The sequence below is a fragment of the Spodoptera frugiperda genome, chromosome 17 (assembly GCF_023101765.2).
Source record: "Spodoptera frugiperda isolate SF20-4 chromosome 17, AGI-APGP_CSIRO_Sfru_2.0, whole genome shotgun sequence".
NCBI classification, from domain to species: Eukaryota; Metazoa; Arthropoda; class Insecta; order Lepidoptera; family Noctuidae; genus Spodoptera; species Spodoptera frugiperda.
Window position 1 is genome coordinate 6,586,880 of NC_064228.1, and position 21,904 is coordinate 6,608,783.

A 21,904-nucleotide genomic window follows, 5' to 3' on the forward strand; every position below is an offset into this window, starting at 1 on the left:
AGGAACGGGGTGGTTTTTAGTCAGTAAGAGTCTGACACTCCCTCTCGCCTCGCCCAAGGCGAGAAAAGTCATTGGATGATTTTCCCCCTCAAAAAAAAAAAAAAAAAAAAAAAAAGTTCCATGTAATAGGCGGTGAGCCTATTGCCATATACCGGACACATTTCCAGACTCCGTGCTACTACTGAGAATTTTTCGAAAAACCAAAAAAAGCCCAGTTATACTTTGCCGAACTCGGGAGTCGAACCCGAGATCTCTTGTCCGGCAGTCGTACTTGCTACCACTCGATCCACGAGGCAGTCATCTGAATAATTATAGAAAAGAATCTAGGAGGGTGGAAAATCATTCAATTACTTCTCCCGCCTTTGTTGAGGCGAATGGGAGTGTCAGACTCTTACTAACTAAAAACCACCCGGTAACCCGCTAGGTAGTCCGCAGCTCCGGAGCTTATGAGTACCTAGGAAAAAGCAAGGTTCAGGAAAAAAGAAAAACAAGTAATCAAGTTGCGTAACTTTAATAAATATCCTTATTACATAATACATACAACATACACATACAAATATGTATTTATTCCATTCAGTCACAATGAGAATCAGATACAAACTATACTTAATTCATTCATTCATTCATTACATTTATTTTAAGTAGTTAATACTGATTAAAAGAATGTCACTATCGGGATGTTTGTCAGTCATAAATATATAAATAAATTATTGTTTACATTACTTATATTGTAACGTTTCATGAGACATAGTAAATTAAATAAAAATCACGTTTTATCTCACGCATTATTAATTGAGAAAAGCTCTACTAGTTTCGAATCACAGAGGGACTCTTTATCATGAGTAGCGTGCGCAGACGCGGCGACATCGCGCAGCCTACTGACGCCGAAACTAGTAGAGCTTTTCTCCAATACGTGAGTAAACCGTGATTTTTAGTTAATACAGTATGTATCACGATAGTTATTATAAAAAGATGTTCTAAATTAATTATTATGTTATCGGCTTACTCACGTAACTGTTTGACGCGAAACTCGAATAGTTTCAAGCCATGCTAGAGGTTCTTATGAGCAGCATTCCGACATAGTAGCAAAGCGACAGTCGCCGCGTCGTGTGTCGCGATAACATAATAATTAATTGTTTACATTGTTTAAAGGAATGTTTGTACATTTGTTAATTTACAATTAGGTACAAACTATATTTTTTCCTGTTGGAGATATTCCAATTTTACAAATATATCTTTGAAAATTCCATATAGGCTGTTGCTAACCACTAGCACTCTAGCACTCTATTATTAAATAAAAAAAACTTTTTTATTAAATAAAAAAAAACTTTTTGCAAAATAAATAACCGACTTCACTGCAGAAGATCGGTTAAAAAGAACAGTAAAATGGTCAAAATAACTTTTATTTCGGAGGTCGGTGTTAAATAATTAACGAACAATAATGAGAAACACCGACTTTCGAAATCAAAGTCAATTTGATCCTTTTAATTTTTTTTAACCGTCTTTCTTTAGTGAAGTCGGTTTGTTTTGTAAAACGTTTTTTTTTCTATACAGCATAATAGAAAAGCTTGGCACTGACTATCACTTATAAAAAAATCTATAATTATATCTTTTTCGTTGGGACAAACAAATGAATAATATATTTTGTAAATTTTAATACTTACGTTTTTTTTAGCAATTTTATCATCCATAGCGGTTAAAAATAAACTAAAAATCTAATTTGACTAGCGAATATATCGAAAAAATTAAATAACTTTAAATAGTTAAACATTATGCAAAATAATTACTTTTCTTTTTCATATCTATCTGAAACTAGAAAAACAATTTTTTTCGCCAAATATTTTTTATATATCGGTATTACCGGGTATCTTTGACCCAAATGGTCAAAGTCACCCCCTTGGGTCAAAGAAACCCAGTCCTACGGTAACCACAATTTTCATCTTAGATAACACATATAAAATAACTAATGACTATAATAAATATAATGTAGAGGTACAGTCAATAAATTTTAGGGCCCAGTCACATAAAATCGGAACCGCGGCGGTTTTTAACCGCATAGTTGAGTGAAAAATGAAGCCAAATATAAGTGTGCGAGAGCCATGCTTCGGCACGAATGGCCCGGCTCGACCGGAGTGATACCACGGCATCACAGAAAACTAACGTGAAACAACGCTTGCGTTGTGTGAGTGGGGTCACCGGAGCCCTAATTCCCCCCTTCCCAATCTTCCCAAACCCCGATTCCCCAACAACCTTTAAATTCCTAACCCCTAAAAGGCCGGCAACGCACTTGTAACGCCTCTGGTGTTTCAAGCGTCCATGGGCGGCGGCGATTGCTTACCATCAAGTGATACGTGACGTCTGCTCGTTTACGTTGCATAAAAATTAAATACGAGAAACCGCATTTGCGGTTAAATTTTAATACAATAAACCGTCACGGTTCCGCCCTAATCCGACTAGTGTCTTAGCCTTTTATATACATAACATATTTTTGTAATAACTATCGTGAAACATAGTAAATTAACTAAAAAACACGGTTTACTCACGTACATTAATAGAGGAAAGCTGTTCATCGCGTCACACAGCTTACTGGCTGCGTGACGTCATCAAGAGTCCCTCTGTGACTCGAAACTAGTAGAGCATTTCTCTATTAATGTATGTGAGTAAACTGTGATTTTTAGTTAATACATAATAATATACTTAATCTGTATCATATTCTTCAGATACAAGAGTGTAGTTGGGTACGTTTACAAATACATAATATACATATACTGGGTGACTGGTGTGATACCTTCAATATTTGAGGACGTGATAGTATGCGAACATACATATATCATGAAATAAAATAACATAAAAATGAAATATTAAATAACTTCTTAGTAAACTTCGTACACAGTACACCGAGAGTCCAGTATTTATTTATTTAACTGCGGAATACTTGGACACCGCGCGGACGCACGGGGCGCTATCAACACAGAATACATAGGCACCTACACTGTACAGCTGTTACCTACCTACATCGAGACCTATTCAAATTTCACTTATTTTTAGAGACAGTTCGATAAAAAAATAAGTATCTATTATTTTTTTATACCAAGTTGACGAGAATCGAGTACTGAGTACTCTCCATAAGTATTGAAGGTATCTCACCAATCACCCAGTATAACAATTGGTGGTTCACATAAAGAGTTGTTCAATGCGGGGATTGAATCAGTCTGAGTATATAATGTGATAGGGGCGAGACTTCTAACCCGTTAAGGCTGAGTTCTACACCTAATTTTATGGACAAAAGTCGGGGATCGAAGTGGTCGAATCCCCTCCCCTAAAAGTTATGGCTATTTTAATATTGAGTTTTCCAAAGAGTTGTCAGTAACATCCCGATGAGAAGGCGGCACTTAGTCAGCGAAACGACTGAAAAAATAAGAAAAAAACTTCAATTCAATTCAATTTCATATTACGAAGACCCATTTAGTTGGTAACATGAAATATACATACCGCCGCATTAGGAGATATTTAATGATTACTCAAAGTATTCCTTAGTAACGATTTTGTGTCGAGGACAATTGCTAAGGACTGAGTTAAGTAACCATTAAATGACTGTGAGTACGGCCGTAAATCTATTTTAGTTTCTATTTAGAGATAATCACATTAAATAATTAATAATCAAAGGGCATTCGAGTGCTTTCCACCAGATGTGTGCTATGCTAAGAATTGCTCCGTGCGGGAATCGAACCCGCTCCACGTTGCACGGCAGCCAGTTGCCCAGCCACCGCGCCAACCGTGCAGACAAATCGTTGCAATTACATCTTCGTTGCATAGCTACATAGTACATCTATGGTGGAAAAGCAAAATAATTTCAAAAAATTGGTACCCCTATTACATGGGACTTTAACACAAAATGGTGAAAAGTGGGTGTACATTGTATAGCGGCATTACGTGCCGTAATGTGCACCTCTGCCTACCCCTTCGGGGATAAAAGGCGTGAAGTTGTGTGTGTGTGTGTGTAATTGTTATCAGCTAATTAATGTCAAAACTAACCGCTCTCCCCCTTAAAATGCTTACCTATTTTAATTCGAAAGTGGAATTATCGAACAATCATCACAGTCGTCAATCAAATTGCTCGTTTCGCCATTGCCAGAGTCGCTGCCCGAATCATTACTGTTCTGTCTTGTAAAATTATCATCGTCACCGATTATTGTTCCGTCTGACTCCGATAGCTCAGGTTTTCTTTCAATAGGTCGCAAGTCATCCGGACTGAAACATAATTTGTATATTAGTTTCATAAGTCATAGAAAATAACAATACTAAGATACATAGGCGTAGCCAGGTTTTAGTATCGGGAGGGGTTCAAGAAAGTAAAACGAACAAAACTTCCTTCATGAACTTCTTTCATTCATGAGTAAAAAAACAATTTATGTAATATATGTAATAAACAGATTCATAGGTAGTCATAGGGACCCATTGCCAAACAGGGGATTTACTATGCTAACTAGAAAAATAACGCTCTGTAATGTCTAGGTACGCATTTTTCGGGGGGGGGGGGTTGAACCCCAAACCCCCCCCCCTGGCTACGCCTATGCTAAGATAAAACGAATCAAAGTTTAGGGGTGTGTATGGGTTGGTACGTCATTTCTACGAATAAAATGTACCTAGAAGTGATTAAATTAGTGGTTTGCACCGGAGCGAAATCTAGCGTACCGGTGAAATTCACCGGTGATTTGCCGATCTCCGGAGATTCACCGGTGATGAAAACCATTAATTTCAAATCAAGTTTTTATTAATTGAAAAACAAAACTTCAACGGACTTTGAACTCTTTGGAAAGCTAGTAGCAAGTGAATTGAACCACATAAACGGCCAAGAGCGCTTTGAGTTGATGACCGAAATAATTTATATCATTCGAAAGAAGCAAATCAGTAAAAAAATATCTTAATTATGTATTAAATTAAAAACTGATGATTATTAAATATTTCTTTTAATTTAGTAGTATGTATTATTTTTTAAATAAAAATATTTTCTTAATAGATTTTTATTTCATTTAGATATAATACGATCACCGGAGTTTAATCGGTTAACAACCGATTGATTTCAATCGAGTACTTTTACCGGTATATTACCGGTTATTCTCCGGTACTCACTGCTCCGGTGCAAACCCTTATTTCAAATCGATATATCTTCGACCCGCTTTTAACCCCAATGTCGCGAGATTTGCATCCCCTACGCCCAAGGCACACATTTGATTTTTACACGACTCTGAATCTTATGTCTTAGGAATAAGAAACAAAATCCATAATGAACTTACTTTCCACCAGTGCCCAGGGTGTCGCCATCAATAAAGTCATGTGACTCTGTCATTCTTTTGACTTTCTTCCACAGAGAAGATTGGAACTCCTGATCAGGTTTGTCTACCTCAAAAGCCACGAAGCTTTTGCACCAGCTGGGATGTGAACTGAAACAATATATACGGTTTCTTATAACTTCATATATACATAATATATAAACATGCAAACAGAATTAAAAATAAAACCGGCTAAGTGCGATTCGGACTCGCCCATGAAGGGTTCTGTAGCAGCAAGTAGATGTCATCATATAAAAGTTATAAAATAACTTGGTTTTACATAGTGTTTGTATGAACGACAATGTTATATTTGCGTTTTTTTGACAATGTATTATATCTTAAAAACTAATAATGATATCTCGTTCAAACCAATTTTCGTTGAAAGTTTCCATTAAAATCTACAACATAATTTTTTTTTAGTTTTCTCACTCTCTTATTTTAATGGCTATGACATATAAACGGACGGACGGAAAGACAGACATGACGAATCTATAAGGGTACCGTTTTTTGCCATTTGGCTACGGAACCTTAAAAACTATTCTTATAATTATGCTCCAATTTCACCAATTCGTGGGTTTTTTCAAAAACAAACGGTGTATCAAATATACACCGTTTGTTTGCAAAAAATCTGTAAATTCCCAGGTGTATATTTGTGTGTAAATTCACAGCAATAAACATGTCATGATATTTTTGTAAATATCTATCATTAGGAAAATCTGAAAGAATTGCTAAAATGTATTCGAGTCCGTAGTAACATGATGTAACAGCATGTATTCTAGTCAATATATAGATGCTGAGTTTATTATACGATGTGTAAATAGTACATAAATAACACACCAGAAGCATAATACAACTAAATATTTCAACAAAAACCAAAAACATCAAAAAAAAATTTTTTTTAAAGAGCAAGTCTTTACAAAAAAAACACAAGGAAAAAAATCCCACTCTAGGATTTTCTCCTGTGTCGTGGGTGCGTTTACAAACCTACAAGTTCACATACACATGACATCCAGACCCGAAACAACAATTTGTGGATCACACAAAGATTTGCTCCATGCGGGAATCGAACCCGCTACAAGTTGCACGGCAGCCAGTTGCCCAGCCACCGCGCCAACCGTGCAGTTAAAATAAATTAATCAAGTATTAAATTCTGTGTGAACAGCTCCATATTCCTTGACCACAGAAGAGCTGTAATATTGTAGGTTGTCTAGAAATGTTACGGACACGCGACACGGCTGTTATAATGCCGTATTTGTAAAGAGTTTTCAAATTAGCTCAAAGAGAATGATGCACTTTTTGGCTTCCCAACTGGGCCTATATCGCTCATTTTTTCGTATATCGTCAGCCAAGACGATAACAAATACATATGTGGTTTAAATTAAGTCGTAAGTGGTTTCCCCATTCGGTATACAAAGGTTATCAAAATGTCATATTAATTGCATCGTGAATCCATAAATAAACTGGTGCATCTGTTTAAGTAATTAATAAAGCAAATGATCTGGGGCCTTAGTCTGCTATTACAATTGTGTCAGAATGGTCGATCATTGGGCAGTGCGAGAGGGATGGAGCTATACAACCTACATAGCTGCATCCCTCTTGCACTGCTCATGACATTCAGTGTCTTATTATATTATGACATTAACAAGACACACACATAACGTCACGCCCTTTATCCCCGAAGGGGTAGGCAGAGGTGCACATTACGGAACGTAATGCCGCTATACAATGTACAACTTTTCACCATTTGTGTTATAAGTCCCATGTAATAGGGGGTGAGCCTATTGCTATATACTGGCTACTACATATATTGCCATATAACATCCATAAAATAGTGGAAAAATACTGTTATTTTTACCCGACTGCGCCAGGAGGAGGGTTATGTTTTTCGAGAGTATGTATGTATGTAAGTATGTATGTATGTATGTATGTATGTATGTATAATTGTTTGGCACGCTCTGCAGCCTAAACGGCTTGATGGATTTTGGCTTGAGAGGTGTCGTTAGATTCGTATTTACTGTGAGAGTGACACTGGATATATCAAAATATAAAAATAATAAAACTAAAAGAAATAAAAATAAAAAAAGGTAATTTAAAAAACTAAAAAACCCGACTGCGTTTCTTTATAATAAGAAAATGAAAAACCCCTAAAACAAGAAAGTCATCGTAAAATTTAAGCAGTCGGGACCCATTCTAGAAAGCCAGCCATATGTGCACAGTCTTTATATTTAGAATGGGTCCCGACTGCTTCAATTTTACGATGACTTTCTTGTTTTAGGGGTGTTTCATTTTCTTATAAAGAAACGCAGTCGGGTTTTTTAGTTTTTTAACTTACCTTTTTTTGAGGTTCTCAATGTCGTTACTTATCAAATTTTTTTTTAGGTTTTTTAATGTGATGTCATTAATTATCAATTTTTTCCATTGATTTCTTTTATTTTTGAGGCTTTTTAATGTGATGTCGTTAATTATCCATTTTTTTTCACTTACATTGCAAACGTAGCTAGTTACTTAATAGATTATTATACACATACTATATCAATTTTTTTTTGAGAGTTATTAGGTATCATTCATACATACCATTTTTAAATAAAACAATCTTTTTACAAAATTAAATAACCGACTTCACTGAAGAAAATCTGTTAAAACGAACATTAAAATAGTCAAAACAACTTTTATTTCGGAGGTCGGTGTTAAATAAGAAACGAACAATAATGAGAAACACCGACTTTCGAAATCAAAGTCAATTTGATCCTTTTAATGTTATTTTAACCGTATTTCTTCAGTAAAGTCGGTTATTATTATTATATATATTTTTTATAAACAGTTTATTTTTTAAATGGAATGTTTGAATGATACCTATCTCTAACTTTAAGTATTTAAGTCAATTAACAGATATATATACCTATAAGGGATTGAGGCACTAAATAAGTATTTAAGTCAATTAACGGGTATATATTGCAAGATGTGCTTACCTGTAAGGGCCATCCCTTACTTAGGCACTAAATTAAACTAAATTTGTATTCCTTATACTGTCAACTAAATTTGTATCAATATACTCAATCGCTGCTGAGCCAAATAAATAAAAAATAAAAGTCTCAGAAAAACATTTGGCTGGTGATAAAAAATACAAGTTGTATATACTATATACAAGAGTTATTGTATATAAGACAGACTCTGTAGTCTCTCTGACTGACCTTTCCTCATGATAAGACGAAGAATGATAATTAGAATTGTATTATTTTGATATGCGTATTTCCCCGAGAGAAGTCGCGAGACAATCGTTTAACATGTCGCCGATATATCAAACAAAACAAGACACACATTGAGTCTTTTTGTTTAACACTTTAAACGGCACGGGGGTCACCGGTGACCGACGTTAGCGCGAGGATTTGCCTTCAACAGTTTACTATTGGCAGTCAAAGACTTAAGGGGGAAAATCGTCCAATGACTTCTCTCGCCAGGGCGAGGCGAGAGTGAGTGTCAGACTCTTATTTATTTATTTTCAGCCATAGTCGTCCCACTGCAGGGCAAAGGCCTCCCTACCCTCCTTCCACTCGTCTCTGTGCAGAGCTTTCTGTGGCCAATCCTTTTCATAGGCGTCGAGTTCATCCCACCATCTCCTTCTAGACTCTTACTGACTAAAAACCACCCCGTTCCTACTCCTGCTTGTCGAGCCGGAGCTCCGGTCAGCCCGCTAAGTAGTGCGCAGTTGAGTCTGGTGTATATCTACGCCCCCGCATATCACGGGTAAACAAATTGATGTAGACACAAATTGAATAAAAGAAACGGCTTAAACTTTACTGCTATTTTGAATCTTATACCAGTGAGTTTAAAGTTCATGTTCATTCATATCGATACCACAACAACACACCTCGGCATTGTAACTTTGTAGTGAAAAGAAACATATGTTTTTTTCGAGACTTTAAATAAATAAATTGTATATTCTGCATAAATCTTTTGTTATGATGACGGGGAGATTCCTAGTGTCTAGCTTTCTGAGGATAAAAGACTAGATGTAGGTAAGAAGAGTGTGGGTTATTTAGCTTACTAAAACCACCCCGGTGGCCACCCTCAGCACATGTAAGGGGCACCGGGTCCGCTAATAGACCTGCCCCGGAGCCCTCACGGTGCAACGCCTGTTACGGCACCTCCTTAGGACGACGTGCGTCTCCCAAGAGCCTCGCCGTGCAAGTTGGACGGCAGCACGTGACCACTAGGCTACCGTCCTCCCTGAAGCCACGGAGTGGGCACCTAGAGTCCCCACCCTATGCACCCGTAGCCCCAAAGGTACGCCTGCAGCTGGTGCAGGCGGGATTTCAGCGTGTTAGGCGTCAAGACGATCTGCCCTCTCGCGATCCCGCTCAGCAGCCTCCCTTTGTAACATTACCGTCTCACAAAATGAGACCACTTCCCTCCAATTATCTGTCTCTTTCAACATAGACTTAACTACTGCTGGCAGAGACAAATGTCGCCCTATTCTGGGGCCTTAGTCTGCTATTACAATTGTGTCAGAATGGTCGATCACTGAGCAGTGCAAGAGGGACGGAGCTATGTAGGTTGTATAGCAATAGCAATTGTAATAGCAGACTAAGGCCCCTGGATCCTATCAGGACTCGCCGCTGCGAGGCCCACGCTGGGCACTCCCTGAGTGTGTGCTGTACACACTACGGCAAATTGAGCTGCCTGAACTTATTCAGGCAGCTCAATTTGCCGTAGTGTCTCGCCCTGTCCTGATCAGGGGGCCTACTCTAATTCAACGAACGAACGAAAAATCTTCGCAGATTGCATACTACAATTCTATTTATTGCGAACTTTCGTAGAATGAAGATAATGAAGATAAATAAATAGGTTTTGATATGAAATTAAAAATAAAACGTTATCTATATTTATTTAAAACACTCTAAAATTATATTTTTAAACATTACTTATAAAAATAAAAAACAAAATAACATTTAAAAATATAAAAATAGGAGCCGACCAGTAGCGGGAGCATGGTCCAACATAACGTTAAACGTTATCTATATATTATTACGTGATGCAAAAACTTTGTAACTGTTTTTAAGAAAATTGCGCGGACGTAGGAGCATAAAATTTGGTACACTTATAGTTTATGTGTAGGAGAATTGCAGAACGTTAATATTTTTAAAAAATAATGCTTATAAAGTACATTAAATCAATAACTAAAACATTACACACACTACCATGCATAGTATCGTATTTGACAAAACGTCAAAATTGACAGACATTGCGATGTTATTCTCACGTCTCATATGAAAAGAGGTTTCTAATTGAAGGAAGTTTGGTTATGGTTGCGCTGGAATATATTAATTTAAATTTTAAAAAATTAATAGCAATTCGTTAAATACAAATTATCCTTGAACGTATGTTAAGTGGTATTGTAAATTAAATCGTATATGGTCGAATTTCGACCACTAGGCGACCACTAGTTTTAAGTAATTCTATTAGTAAATCAATAAAACCTACGGCCGAAGATTAAACGAAACTTCGGATTCGAGAACCGGAGTAGGCCCAGGTGCTCACAGAAGCAACCATGCCCGGTCAGCACCTACAGAAGACGAGCTCCTCCGTTTTCAGCCAGGCTTCGAAAAAAACCTCAAAAATAACAGTATTTTTCCACTATTTAATGGATGTTATATGGCCTGAGGCCGCCTTGCCCGGCCCCTTATGGACGAAGAACCACAAATAAGAAGACTAAAGCGAAAAATCCCACAAGATTTGGTCCAATCACAGTAATATATCACTGTCTCAGTTGATGAGGTTGTAACATAGGTTACATACCACGCAAGCCATTAGAAGCACATCCAACATACTTCTGAATGTCCCAGAGAAGGAGACAGATTGTAGTATAATGATATTATAAAAAAAAAAAAAAAATATGGCCGTAGGCAAAATGTCTTTGACTACGCGCTTACACGAGAACGCCGGCTTAACCTTTTGACCGCCAGAGCATAAACGCTTCGCTGTGCCCTCCACGCCAAGCCACAAATTCAACGAAATAACCTTGAAAATATTTGGGACTAGCTTTTGCCCGCGACTTCGTTCGCGTGGAATAGTGACTTCCGGCAAATTTTTGGTTTTAACCACATAGTTCCCGATCTCGCGGGATCTCTTCAAAAATGAGATGTGGAAGATATTCCAGGGAACTCTTCAAAAATCAACATAATGAGCTCTGCGTTTGAATTTAATAGATGTATACTCACTTAGGGCATTGAAAAAATAGTTTAAAAACGGACTTAAACTAACTTAAAACTAAAGAAAGCTACGAATTACGAATTTATAACAATTAAAAAAGAAACTATATTACAACCTATCCTCTATGCTATATTAACCCAGCTTAAACTAAATAATTTAAAAGAAACGACTTAAATCTAATCTAATTAATTTATAAATTAGACTTACAATTTTATTAAAAAAACTAACTACAGTAACTACTAATAATCGATATCAAACTAAACCTACGTTAAATAGTTTAACCAAAAAACCAGGAAAACCCAACAAATAAACTTATTAATTGACAAATACAACGAAACCAATTTAGAATATACGAAACAGCAGGACCACTAGAGACAAATAATCATACGACTGATAATACACTTTTTCTACGATAGTACCGAAGCGCTCGGCCGATACCCAACCAAATGAATGTAACGAAACCATAGGAGGATAAAGACAACTTGGATTATTTATTTATACTCCGTTCGGGCATTTTCTTTGTACTAAAAGTTTAATTATATTGATATTATTTTTTTCATACCTTTTTACTATTTATTTACTTTTTTTCGATGAATTAAAACAATAACATGAACCGAAGTCGTGTAACGATCGACATAGAATTATCTATACTCCGTTAGAGCATTTTCTTTGTACTAAATGTTTTATTATATTGATATTATTTTTTTCATACCTTTTTACTATTTATTTACTTTTTTCGATGAATTAAAACAATAACAAATGAACCGAAGTCGTGTAACGATCGACATAGAATTATTTATAAATAATTTATTTCTTATTTTTATTTTTTGATTTTTGAAATAAAAATATATCTATGTCCTTTCTAAGGTTCTAAACTATATCTGTACCAAATTTCAACCAAATCCGTCAAATAGTTGCGGAGATTAATGGTATAAGCATAGAATGTTCGACGTGATTCTTTAATTTGACATAACTTTTTTATTTATGAACCGATTGACATGAAACAAACACTAAATGTAAATTTAAGCATCCCACAATATATTCGTGAAAACCGCATCCAACTCGGATCAGCCGTTTCTGAGATTAGCGCGCACAGACGAACAGACAAACAGACAAACAGACAAACAGACAAACAGACAAACAGACAAACAGACAAAAAAAAAGTTAATTACATTTTTGGGTTCGACATCGACATAACAATAACCCCTGCTATTTTTTTTATTTTTATTTTCAATGTACAGACAGCACTTTTCTACGATTTTATTATATGTATAGATTCCAAAATGTTATCGATAAACCAAAGTGAGTAATAATTTTCGTCTGAATTTTTTTGAATAAACTGCTTATAACATAAAAAGAATATTTATTTAACCTAATCTCCCACTGTAATAAACTTAAGACCACATTAATAGCAACTATCAATAAAATATCAGCCTTTTGAGACACAAAAATACATATAAAATTGCAGCAAGTTACAGCACTATTATCTATCAGTTACGCGCCATTGGCATGTATACATGCCAATGGCGCGGGCAACTATCCATTTTTTTTAAATCTCTCGTTTATGATTAGGGATGTAGCTGAATAATGTAACTTATCGAGTTCATTTATGTATTAGGTAATCAAATTTGAAAACTGCTAAATAGGTACAGATTTTAGTGATATTATTTATACACTTTCATATTCTTAAAATAGTTGCCTTGTATTTGTAAAATGTCACATGAAACTTAAAAATATAAAAAATCAACAATCGTATTTATTTATTATGCTCATTAACAGCCTTGTAATTGAAACCGTCACGTGAAACTTAAAAATATATAAAAAATCAACAATTGTGTATAATTATTATGCTCAATATCAGCCATGTATTTGTAAAATGTCACATGAAACTTAAAAATATAAAAAATCAACAATCGTATTTATTTATTATGCTCATTAACAGCCTTGTAATTGAAAAAGGTTACGTGAAACTTAAAGATATATAAAAATCAACAATTGTACCTATAAAACATTATGCTCACTAACAGTCTTGGAATTGTAAAATTTAAAACTAAATTGTATATTATCTATAATTATTATCAATAACAAAAATTTAATAAATAAATAGCAATTATAATGTAGGTACTCGATAACATATTTTTTGCAACTTCCCCGCATTTAAAAACACGGCACGCGCTTACGACGTCACGAGTCCGACATCTATACATGTCAATGGCGCAGAAGGGATTGCATATCGGTAGTATGCTAGGGATGCGCATGATTGGCGAAAAGGGAATGTCGATAATATTGAAAATATAGTAAATATGCTATTATACCCAAGAATTTTTCAGTTTAAAATATAGTATATTTACCTTTTTTCTCAGAGACTAAGGTTATATATATACTTTTTAATAGTTATTACAAAAAATAAGCGAGTCATTTAGCTGAAGTTTTAATATTACTTGAATTACACTACATCACTAGTAGGCATGTATACATGCCATTGGCGCGAGAGAACATTCTTTTTTAGCCGATATTTAAGTTGTTTTTATCAATCAAATATTAGAATAACTATATTGCAATTTTGTTCACTGTGTACAATTATGTAATAACTGGGTATTCAGTTCTTAAGATACATCAATAAAACACGTGAAAGTAATGATTTAATGTGTTTATTTTGTTTTTCTCTGTGATCTGTTTCTTGGCATCTATAGATGTCGGTGGCGCACAGGGCACGCTTGCGCATGACATCTATACATGCCATTGGCGTTCAAAAGGTTAAAATTTTGTTGTAACCGCATAAAATTTTTGGATCGATCCACGTTTTTACAGATACTCCGTATATCTAGTGTGAAATCCAAAGATTTTGAAATGAGATCGATGATTATTGATCGATAAATTCCAGCCATTAATCAAACAAGAGCCAAATGTGTACAATTATGATTTAGTTAATATGTAGTTTAATATAGTTATTCAAAATTCTCTAAAATTTTTAAATACTACTTATAAAATACAAAATAAAATAATATGTAAAAATATAAAAATAGGAGCCGACCAGTAGCGGGAGCAAAGTCCAATAGTATTTTAACAGTTTTTAATTGTTATATTATTATTGAACCTTTACTGAAGTTTACTGAAGAATTTATTGTATTTCTAAATTGTATCCACTAATTAAACTAGGTACAGTGAAACTTAGTTAAGTGGGACCTGGATAAGTGAGAAACCTCCACAACTGGAACTCATACTGAGGTCCCAATACATTGGCACTGAATTACCTCTATTAGTGGGAAAAACAATCCTCTTTATCTGGGATTCGTTATTTCGATTTAACATCATAGTTACCTAGTAAGTATAGTTAAGGTTCCTCAAACTAGGACCGTGTCTGTTTGACTGCACGGTTGGTGCGGTGGCTGGGCAACTGGCTGCCGAGCAACGGGTAGCGGGTTCGATTCCCGCACGGAGCAACACTTTGTGTGATCCACAAATTGTTGTTTCAGGTCTGGGTGTCATGTGTATGTGAACTTGTATGTTTGTAAACGCACCCACGACACAGGAGAAAATCCTAATGTGGGACAACGTTTAAAAAAATAAAAAAAAAAAAAAATTAAAAATTAAAATAAAAAGTGTCTGCCAGCATACAATTTAGCAAACGGTCTACGCAGCTGTATAATAGAATAAACAAACACGTATATACATATTTACTCAAAAACTTATTATGAGGCCAAAAAAATACTAACAGAATGGATAAAAACTCTTTCTTATTGTGATACTGAGACACTTCTTCAACACTTACTCTAACACTCAATTAACCATAGTATCATCGCACATGTTTTACACGTATAATACTGTTCTTTAACTTGACACTACTTATTTATTAGCACAATTACTACTTATTATTTTAACTACCTATATAGATTAAATTACAAATTATCCTAGAATAAAATTAATTAGATTAAGTAAGTAATATTTGCTTTCATGGAATGTTATTATGTACGTTTTTGTTATGAAAGAGCGGAGTCTCCTAATATAGGCATATTTTGCTTAAAAGGAGGCTCCAATCGCATTTTGTTACCACCATAACTTGTTTTGCAAATAAACGATTCTTTATTATTAAACGATTCTTTATTTACCTCTAGAATTGAGATAACAAGTGAATATTAAATACATAAACCTCAGTAACTGATAAATGTACCAAGTTCGTTTCGTTAGTTGACTTACTTATTCTTATTCAATTACAATGTGCACATAACACATAGTCTTATCTAAGAATCACACCTCTTTATCTGAAATAACCTGTATTTTCACCTCTATTAATGGAACCCTCTGTAAATGAGACAAATATTTATTTATACCTGGTTATCTGAGACACTGTTAGTGGAATACCTCTATAAGCGATACGAATTTAAAGACCCGAATGACGAATTTGATGTGTCACTTAACAAGGTTTCACTGTAATAAGTACAAAATATCTTGTAAGATTACTACACTATCGAATTGGATTTATTCTGTAATGATAGTTGTTAGTGAAATAAATAAATACATATTTCCATGTGTAAAGGAATGAGCCTATTACCATAGACCAGACACAATTCCGAATTACATGCAGTACTGCTATTGGTATGAAGTCTTAAAAGACTGCACGGCTCACTGGCTGGACAACTGTTTGCCGTACAATGTGTTGCGTTTTCAATTCCCGCACGGCAACTCTTTGTGTGATCCACAAATTCTTGTTTCGGGTCTGGGTGTCATGTGCATGTGAAATTGTATGTTTGTAAACGCACCCACGACACAGGAGAAAATCCTATTGTTCAAAATCCAACGTTAAAAAAAACAAACCCTATAAATTCTTTTACTAAATTCGAACTCCAACTCGACACCCCTCTCAAGTATCGCAGTTAAAACCACAAATAGATAAAAACTGATTATTAATTCTAATTAGAAAGAAAAACTGTAAAAGTTACTTACAATATGTGAAAATTATAATTTGGAGATCACTTTTTATTAACCAAAAAAAAAATGTAAAAATGTTTTAAGAGACACGAGAAACTGAGAAACGAATATTAAATTAAACAACACGAAATTATTGAATTAGGTGTAACAAACACTTAAATATAGGTAAATGTAACACGTCTGTACTCCTCGAGAGCTTTCGGCGTACTGAACCGGTTGCAGTTGTATTTCTTATATATATTCGTTGTTGCAACAATTGAAGTTGCCAGACTTCGCGCGCTATTAATAAATTGCGCTTGCACGGGGACCGATAGTATTTTTCCTTATACGAAAAAAAAATTGACACGTAATTTCCAATATGACCATTTTCGAGTTTTACTAAGAAGAAGAATACACCTTATCTTCTAGTTTATAGCTATACTTATAATATATGTATATGTAGAGAGGTCTATTCTACATGATATTGATCGATCCTGATGCCAAAAATGCAATCAGTAAATTTTTTGTCTGTCTGTTTGTCTCTATGTTCTTTATAAATAAAAACGTGGATTTTTGACTTGGTACAATCTTCATACTCCTGGGCAGGTTAGAGTATACTTTTCATCACGCTACAATCAATGGGAGCAGAGCACTGAAGGTAAATGTTGGGAAAACGGGTTCATAACTTGGTAACCATGAAAACATGAGTTTAAAAAACCTTCCCGTATCGTTTGTTACAGGTTCCATAAAAAACTAGCAAACCCGGCGAACTCCGTTTCGCCACCAATAATTTTCCCTGTTTTCATGCTTTTTTCCTAAATTTTTCATGAATTTTCTTTGCTATAAACCTCATGGAGCCCGAGACCTTTCCAACGAATGCAAAACCGTGCAAATCGGTTCGTGCGTTCTGGAGTTATATCGTCCGGAAGGAAAACCCGACCTATTTTTATACAATGTGATAGGGGTGAGACTTCTAACCCGTTAAGGCTGAGTAATACATCTAATTTTATTGACAAAAGTCGGGGGTCGAAGGGGTCGAACCACCTCCCCCTAAAAGTTATGGCTAACGTCAAACGGCAGCTAATAACCTTGGCTAACTAATTCATTACTTTTTTCATATGTTTGATAATGTTTTGGTGAGAAAAAAAATCATTTGTGAATTATTTTTACCGAAAAAATCACAATTTTTCAATATTTTCAATTAGGGGTTCAACACCCCATATTATTTTTTTTGTCGATAAAATTAGATGTAGTACTCAGCCTTAACGGGTTAGAAGTCCCACCCCTATCACATAGTATAATAGATATTACATGACAGGTTGACTTACAATACTGCGGACAACATAAAAGGTTACCGGGGCTCCGGTTCAAAGCAGGAGTAGGAACGGGGTGGTTTTTAGTCAGTAAGAGTCTGATACTCCCTCCCGCCTCACCGAAGGCGGGAGAAGTCATTGGATGATTTTCCCCCTCAAAAAAAACAAAGGTTGACTCACAATAACATGTGTTACTCCCTTAGCAATATGAAGGTTTCTGATTATATTTGTCTACTCTTACGTTTTCAACACACTCTTTCATCTCTAATTTAAAAAAGTTAACAGTAGATATTACCTATTCACAAGTACCTAGGTATCAAATAGCTTATTTCAATCTAATAGACGTAATTTAGGTCTGATCCGGAGCTGCGAACTACCTAGCGGGTTTACCGGGGCTACGGCTCGAAAAGCAGAAAAAGGAACGGGGTGGTTTTTAGTCAGTAAGAGTCTGACACTCCCTCTCACTGTGCTCAAAGCGGGAGAAGTCATTGGATGATTTTTTCCCTCAAAAAAGACATAATATAGGTATCTACTTATATATTTTTTAAGTTCTAGAAATATTTAGGTACACGTGTCAGACGGGTCAACTGTCAACTGTCAACAGTTTACTCGGAAGCTTTGCGCTGAAAGTATTGTCATTAAAAATGTAGGTTATATACCTTTCAATAAACACACACAAAAAATTTCGAACATCGAAACTAGTTTTTTGTCATCCATATTAATCCTCACGTCACGATCACCACGAGATTTGGTAAAACCCGTCTAAAGCCCGCTCCGGTCCATTTTTTTATGGAACACACCGGTATACGTACAGACGTATCTCCTGACGGTAAGCAATCGCCGCCTCCCATGGACACTTGAAACACCAGATGCGTTACAAATGCGTTGCCGACCTTTTGGTGTTTAGGAATTTAAGGGTTCTTGGGGAATCGGGGATTGGGAAGATTGGGAAGGGAGGAATTGGGCCTCCGGTAACCTTACTCACACAACGCAAGTGTTGTTTCACGTCGGTTTTCGGTAAGGCCGTGGTATCACTCCGGTCGAGCCGGCCCATTCGTGCCGAAGCACGGGTCATTAGAATCTATCGTGTCAATGGACATGGATTGAACATAGACAGGCTGCGCCGAGTCGAGCTCAGGGGTAGCCCTCTTTTTTTTTGAGGGGGTAAAATCATCGAATTACTTCTCCGGCCTTGGGCGAGGCGAGAGGGAGTGTTAGACTCTTACTGACTAAAAACCACCCCGTTCCTACTCCTGCTTTTCGAGCCGGAGCCCCGGTAAACCCGCTAGGTAGTCCGCAGCTCCGGATCAGGCATCAGCCCCGGCGTCTACACGAAATTTATTTTATTGCCACAGAGATATGGTGATTTGGGAGGAAATCGCTGAGAGACAGGTGTAAAAATTCAACACCTTTAGTTCTTTTTAGGTGAAGATCTCGAGGGGTTAAGTCTCATTGAACAATATTGCCAATACATTAGGTAACTTAATAACACACAAGGAATTACACGCTGACGTAGTCTTGGGCACAGCTATCTTTTGTTTTACATTTAATGGGTCGACGTTTGGCCGCTATCTCGCCTGATGGTAAGTGATGATGCGACCTACGATGGAGCACATCTGCCTATAGAAATACATCTACTATCTATTTATATCTATGAAAATATAGTGTATGCTCATAAAAACATAAAATTATTTAAAAAGTACAGTGATATACACAATATCAACACTAGAAATAAAAATAAATATGTTGTTCCTACTACTAGACTTAAGAAAATAAGCGGTTCGTTTAGATGTCAATGTATACGCTTTTACAATAAAGTTCCCAGCCATATTCAAAGTTTAAACCTAGGTAAATTTAAAAATGTTATTAAAGAAAAACTTTGTAGTAAAGCTTTTTATAAAATAAAAGACTACTTGGAGGATAGTCAGGCTTGGGAATGAACTGCTATAATGTCCACACAGGTCTTGCTGACATGTTTGTAACATATAGTTACATTTTTTATACAATTTGACATTAACATGATTTGACATTGTTTTATATATTTTTTTTTCCTTTTATATTTTTATATTTCCTTTTAAAATTGTTAGTTTGAGGACCGTGTGAGACTTTTGCTAGTCATTTTATTTTTAGTAAATTATATTCTGACAGTTTGAGCATTTGTGTGGCCTACCCAAATGTTCTTTTGGTTGGTGTTGTTCGTCGGATCATTCAGCAACAGCCGTCAGCTGAGCTGATTGTAAACTGACACATGCGTGCTGCCATCTGAACAGGTCCGCTCAAACTGCTGTGGTTCTTTCCTCTAAAGTCCACTACAGAATCAACTTGCACGGTTCTCCGACATCTATAATTGATTTTGTCTGGACTTTAAAAGAGACTATGTATGACCTCTGAGTTTGTTTCGGCATTTCTTCTCAGAGTAGTCCGATAGGAAATGCCGGCCCCATCTAGTTATTTAAGAGATTGACGTGTAAAAGTGTTATTTTATAACCTATTTGCAAAATAAATATCATTTATCATTTATAAATATACTTTTCTGTCCGAAAGTCACTATCACAAAGTCAGTCAAAGTCAAAATCATTTATTTCAATTAGACCAGGAAGGCAATTTTGAACGTCAAAGCAAATATAATAATATTAATAACGTCTGTCTGTCGGTCAGTCTTCTAGTGAAGCTATTTGCTCGTTCCAAAGTGTAGATGCCTATGGAGAAGAACGAGTAATGTTCCACACGCGGACGAAGTCGCGGGCAAAAGCTAATACTTACAATGAAAAAGAAATGCACACATTATGCACACGCGATCACGGTAAAATGACCTTGACCTTAAACAATATTCTAGACTGCCGAAGCACAATCGCACTTAGAGGGCAAAAAGGATGCCCGAGACGCACTGCTTACATTGATTCACCGGTTCACGGTCAAAAAATGAGGTATTCTACATTGGGCACCCGTTTACATAGCACCCACGCCAATGGCACCTGAGGTGTTCCCCTTACGGCACCCATTGGTGTTTTTCGTGGGTACCATTTGAGGAAAAATTTTTAATTTTATATTTTATTCCACATATGGCACCTGCGCATAAGTAGATAGTGTTGGGAAGTTTACGTTTCTCAGTATGTTAAGTAATCACTACATAGTAAAAACAAAGTCGCTTTCTTTGTCCCTATGTCCCGTTGTATGTTTAAATCTTTAAAACTACGCAGCGGATTTTTTTATGGATAGAGTGATTCAAGAGGAAGTTTTATATGTATAAGACATGCATCATAATATATCACCATTGCATCCGGTCGCACCGGTATCGGACACAGTATTATATAAATAAGATTAGTTCCTACTAATATTTGTAATATTCCTTGTAATAGTATGTTTGTTTACATATTAAGTACCTATCGTAACGTGTGTGTAACGTGTGTATTAGTCACAGCGCCGCCGTCACACAGTCTGCGAAGAGCGCCAAGTACTTATTACCCGAATGAAAAAAAACAGACGTCTGTCATTTAAACAGCGGCGCTAATATTTAAGTTTCGTTTTATGAAAATGTGTTTGACACTAGCGCTACCGGGTGTTGATGGAAGTAATAAGGGTAGGTGCCAAATTTTATTTTAATGGCCGTCTGGTAAATTAGTTTAAAAAATTACACACGCATTTTTTTTTCTTAGTACCGCAAATACTTTCGAAGATACATCGATTTGAAATATCGCATGGCGTCTTTTACGTCGCTCCCACTCCTAAACTTTGATTCGTTTTATCTAGGTAGGAATTGTTTTCTATGTGTGTTTATGTCTAATATTTTTTCTTGACCTAATTGACAAACCAAATAGATTTATTATGCCAGAAGCCAAGTATTTTAACATTTTGGTTATTAAACCGTAAGATCGGGTTTCTATCACCCTATATAACTTTGGCCCAAACTTAGACCAATGAAAATATAAAATACGCTTTACTCTCATAAACAGTCGTATGTTTCTAAAAAGTTCGATACTAAAAGATTTTAGTAAATACATATTATATTACTAGTCTTCTGCCCGCGGCTTCGTCCGTGCTACTGTATGTAGCCTATTATAGGTATGTAGTATTCCAGACCATAATCTACCCCTATTCCAAATTTTACACCGATCCCTTCAGAAGTTTTGACGTGATTGA

General features: G+C 35.8%; 1 long non-coding RNA gene across 1 annotated transcript; it reads right to left on the reverse strand.

Annotated features, from left to right (window-relative positions):
* Positions 1–3,338: 3,338 nt before the first annotated feature.
* On the reverse strand, positions 3,339–16,688 carry LOC118276783 (uncharacterized). Its single transcript, XR_007706165.1, has 4 exons — positions 16,488–16,688; positions 5,298–5,444; positions 4,060–4,251; positions 3,339–3,408 (listed from the first exon to the last, which is right to left on the reverse strand). It is a non-coding gene; the product is annotated as an uncharacterized LOC118276783 (long non-coding RNA).
* Positions 16,689–21,904: the final 5,216 nt, after the last annotated feature.